This window comes from Galeopterus variegatus, unplaced genomic scaffold (genome assembly GCF_000696425.1).
Source record: "Galeopterus variegatus unplaced genomic scaffold, G_variegatus-3.0.2 Scaffold2049, whole genome shotgun sequence".
Taxonomy (NCBI): domain Eukaryota; kingdom Metazoa; phylum Chordata; class Mammalia; order Dermoptera; family Cynocephalidae; genus Galeopterus; species Galeopterus variegatus.
This window is the reverse complement of record NW_007728160.1, coordinates 30,432-35,452: the sequence shown is the minus strand read 5'-3', so window position 1 is coordinate 35,452 and position 5,021 is coordinate 30,432. Positions and strand designations below refer to the sequence as shown.

At 45.2% G+C, this 5,021-nt stretch overlaps 1 pseudogene; it reads left to right on the top strand.

The window, feature by feature from the left end:
• The window catches only part of LOC103596594, a 3,746-nt pseudogene extending 1,070 nt beyond the window's left edge, over positions 1-2,676 (top strand).
• Positions 2,677-5,021: the final 2,345 nt, after the last annotated feature.

The window sequence follows — 5,021 nt, the reverse complement described above, 5'->3', positions numbered from 1 at the left end:
CCATAGGTGTTATATCTAAGACTCCAGGGAGGGGGGAAAATAAAAAAAAAAAAAAAAAAAAACTGTAAAGATAGCATTTTTCCACAGAAAACACAGAGGTGGATGTCAAATCTTGGTCATGCAAGGAAAAAGCCTAGTCTAATTCCAGGCAGAAGTTGGTGCACAGCCTGGCAGTGTGTGAGGAGTCCTCCACCCCATGTACTGAAGGGCCTCTAGAAATTCAGTATATAATTCAATTGCACATCAGTTACCCCTCTGACAAGGAGGAAGGAAAGTCCACAAAAGATGTCTCTGAAAAGGAAGACAAGGACACATACAAAGAAATGGCCTCAAGGAAGATGCTGTCCAGAGACAAGGCTCCACTGAACTAGACCTATATGAATTTCATGGAAATACTCCGAAAAAGACCTCAGGGACAGGATGATGCTGTTAAAATTACAACAGGAGATTCTGATATTTATTAATTATAATAACAAGTTCAAGAATTTCCCTCATATCACTGGATAATATTACACTGGGTAGCTGCCTATTTGGGAATTGACTACAATGTTGATCAGACTGGAAAATCTGTCATCATCAACAAAAAGAGTAACACAATAATCCTTGAACAGAGATTCTCAAGACATACAAAGGATCAGACAAATACAGAATTTTAATGGATTATTTCTCAAGAGAGACAATGCCAGTACAGACTGAGATGATAACCAAATTGGCAAGAAAAGATATCTAAATGACATTAGGGGAACCACAATGGGCTAAGCCACACTTCAAGCAGCCACCAGAGCAGCAGACAGTGAACTCAAATCTCTGGAGCCACAGCCTTGGAGCATGTGATCTCCTGTCAGCAAGGCCAGCAGCTTCAGTAGAATCTCTATGCTTAACTGGTGACAGTATTGGGATCAGTAAAGGTGGTAGTGTGGGAAGGATCTCCAGGCCAGGTACGGTACTAGATGTCCCAAAAGTCTGCACCCAGGTCACCTCATCTCAGTCTATCCAGGGCCTTCTCCCTTCTACTGCCCAGTGGCAACTTCCTGCTCTCTCACTCATGCTTTAGTAACAGCCACCCTTGAACAATCACAAGATCTCACAGGTAGATGACCTCAGCACCTCCCTTAGAAAAATGAGCCTTAGCCACCAAGATTCTACTGAAGCAGCTGACCCATTCTCAGCTCTGTTCCAGTCTTCACTTAATTCTCAGCATGCTCAGCAGACAGGCTCCATCGTGGTGCAGCCCCTCCCACAATACAGCACCTCCCCACTTCTACCTCTAGACTACTCAGCAAGACCTGTCATCCCAGGGCTACATGATGCCCCTCAACGGATGCAGATTTCATACTGTTCCCTTGGACAGTATCCTAACTACAATCAGCAATATCGATGCACCCTGCCCCCATTTAACCAGTGGCCTACTTCTCCTAACTTGTTCAAAATCTGCTTCAGTCACCCCAGAACCCTGGTTTATAGCCCGTAATGCTTAACCAGGAGCAGGTGGCTTATCAAGGCTTGACTGGTGTCCAGCAGCCCCAGAACCAGGGTCTGCTCATCAAACAGAGGAGGAGCATAGGGGGCCAGATGCAAGACCTGGTGGTTTGGTACATACCACTGCCTTCTTGCCAAGTCTCAGAGGGTAATGATTTGCAAAACGTCATCCAGCCACCTTTCCTGGAACCCATTCTGGTCTCTATAAGCCATTCTGTGGAAGGGTATCCTCCTGGCACAGGGCATACCAGGGTACTACAGCAGGATCCCATTGGCTCAGCTGAAGTGTAAAAGCCCTTCTATGGGGTTTCTGCAACCTCTTGGCTCTGAGAAGTACCAGATGCCTCAGTCTGCCTCTCTCTGCCATCCACCATAGATGCCATGGCAGTACTAAATGTCACCTTGTGGACCAAGTGTGGAGGTCATGCAGAGTGTCCTTAGTGGACCCTAGTCTTCCCCCTGGCTCCCAGAAGCCATCTATGGTCCATTGAAGTCACTGGAAACATTACAGGATGGATCACTAGGAGTAGGAATCTGGAGACTTGTGCCATCCTGACAGCAGCCCCCAGGTCAACACACGAATGAGCAGCAGCCCAGTCACATCGACTCAGTCTCCAGCACTGTCTCTTGTCACCAGTATCAGCAATGTCTACATAGGACTCAGTCCCCTGCCCATCCTCATACAGTTTTCCCAGCCTGACAGGCACTACCCATTTTGGGCCAGCCACTACAGTACAGTCTGCCCATCTGCCCTCCCTTGCTCCATGGCCAGTCAACTTACGTGGTGATCTAGGGACAGAATGGACTGAAGCATGGAAACTGAATCAAGCACTCCAATTTGCCTCCACTGACTTGGGGACAACATACATTGCCCTAGGGATGGTGCTGAAGGTGACATATCTCCCTGGGGGTATCACCCTTACTGAGGCAGACAAATTCTACACTCAGCTCGCCATTTCTGGCTCGAAGATCCATAGGCTCAAGGGTGCTCCAGGACTCCCTGGCACAGGTTGGGGTGACAGTAGTGGCACCACTGAGACTGGCTACCATGCAGACCTCGCTGCCTTGTACACCATTAGGCTGTGTCCAGCCTAAAATGCCTCCCTTCACCTCAAAAACTCCATGAGTCATTTCAAACTTCAAGTGGTCAATACAAACTATGAACTGCGGATGGTGGAGCGAGCCAGCTACCAATAAATGGAGGAGCGGGAGGGACTGGCACAGTGGAGGTGGGGTGCAGGGTGGAGGGGGCAAAGGGATCCTCCCAGACCGGGGTCAGAGGCAGGAAGTAAAGACAGAGGCTAAACTGGAGCCTAAGACATTAGGGATGAAGATGGAAACAAAGGCAGACACTCACACTGGCACTGGATTCTTTCTTGCTCCCCAGCCACAGGTCCCTTCTTTTTCCCTGGATGGCCCCCTCTACCTCCCTGTTCTTTTCATCCTTTTCTATGATTTTTAAAAATCTTTCCTCCCATCATGAAATTAATTTCTTTCATATTTTTTGTAAGGTAGAATCGAGAGGGCTCCATACTCCTCTATCCTCCTATTTCCTTACTATATATTTATATAGACAGGATCAAGAAAATTGAAATTGATTTCCCCTTTCTCTCAACTCCCCCAGCTTCTACCCCCAAACACTACACAGTTAAAACCTGGGCATTCCCCCCAAACCCCAGAACATTTGTATATTGTTTAAGGTTCATGCTGCAGTAACAGACACAGTAATTAATTGCACAAAAATTCCCAGATGTTTGTTGGGTATATTCACTGTAAATTTTATTTAATCAGATTACTCATTTGTTTGGGGATTATTTGGATGGAGTTTGATTATGTTTTTAAATATAAAAAGCTCTATCACTGGGAAAAAATATGATGATCCGCTTCAGCTTTGGAAACATAACTAGAATATATACCTTCAGCATCTGATCCAGTTTTCTGGTAAAACTGCTTTGAAATTTGTCACCATTAAAAATTTTTTTCTACTGCAAGCTTACTCACATATTGTCCACTCTGTCTAAAACCACCTAGTCATCTTCTGAGCTCCTCAACTTCCTAACTAAAAAAAAAAAAAAGAAAGAAAGAAAGAAAGATAGTGAGTGGGATGGTGATTATAGTAAAGATCCTTCCCAATTAGTAAGAGGTTGTAGGGCAGATTGGGATTATGAGTTGAGATGGGGGCATAGGGTAACTTCTCAGCTCTAATAGTAACTAGTTCTCAACCTTTCTGGCTTAAATTTTTCACTTATAAAATGAGGATGACCGGGCCAGCCCGGTGGTGCACTCGGTAGAGTGCAGCGCTTGGGAGCGTGGCGGCGCTCCCGCCCAGGGTTCGGATCCCATATAGAGACCGGTCCGCTCACTGGTTGAGCACGGTGCGGGCGTGACACCGAGGGTTGCAATCCTGTTGCCGGTCGCAGTACGGGCGCGACACCGAGGGTTGCGATCCCGTTACCGGTCATGAAAAAAGACAAAAAGGGAAAAAAAAAAAATGAGGATGATGATAATGCCTACAGCAAAGGATTAGTGAACATAAAATCATTCAGCAGAGAATCAATATATAGCATCACTTAAATATTAATTGGTCATGAGCCTCATCACATCCTCCACTTTTGACTCACCTCTTTCTGATTTCACTTTTCTCTCCCATAAATCCTGAACTTTTGAGCTACTATCCTGTCTCTTTCATCTTTTAACCAGGCTTCTTGAAGGATTTGTCTCTGTTTCTCTTTAGCTCCCCCATCAGCATTCAATGCTCAACCCACTAAAGCTGACTTAAAAATAAGGTTTCTAACATACTCGATATGGTTTATACACATCTACATTTTGAAATGCAACCTATGTGCCAGAGACAATTTATATCCACCAGGTGCATACTCCATTCTCCATTCCCTTATTTTTATTTAAATACAAAAGATGGTTTTTTAGCCTGTCCGTGTTACCACACAGAATAAAAGACTACATTCCCACGGCTTCTTTGTAGCTTGGTAAGATTGACTAACTTCTGATAAAAAAAGATGTAAACAGAATGGTATTGAAGGTTGGCTAAGTTTCCTTAAAAGTGAAGGCCTGGGCCAACCCCGTGGCGCACTCGGGAGAGTGTGGCGCTGGGAGCGCAGCGACGCTCCCGCCACCATTTCGGATCATATATAGGAATGGCTGGTGCACTCACTGGCTGAGCGCGGTGTTGGCAACACCACACCAAGTGTTGCAATCCCCTTACTGGTCACAAAAAAGACAAAAAAAGTGAAGGCCTATGCCTTCTTCCTTTCCTATCCCAATTTGCTATTGCGACACCAGTGTGATGAAACATTTACATCAGAAATTTTAGACCTACTGGGAGAAGTGCCACATCTTGGGATGGGAGAGTGGACATCTAGAAGCAGCCTGGATGACTCTGTAAAGTTCAAATCAGCCTAAGTTGCCTTCCACTAGGCTTCTTCTATTAGAGTGAAATAAATTTCTATCTTGTTTAAGCTCCTGTGATATGGGAGTATTTTTGTTCTCTGTAGCTAAGCTAATCCAATCAATTCTATGTATGT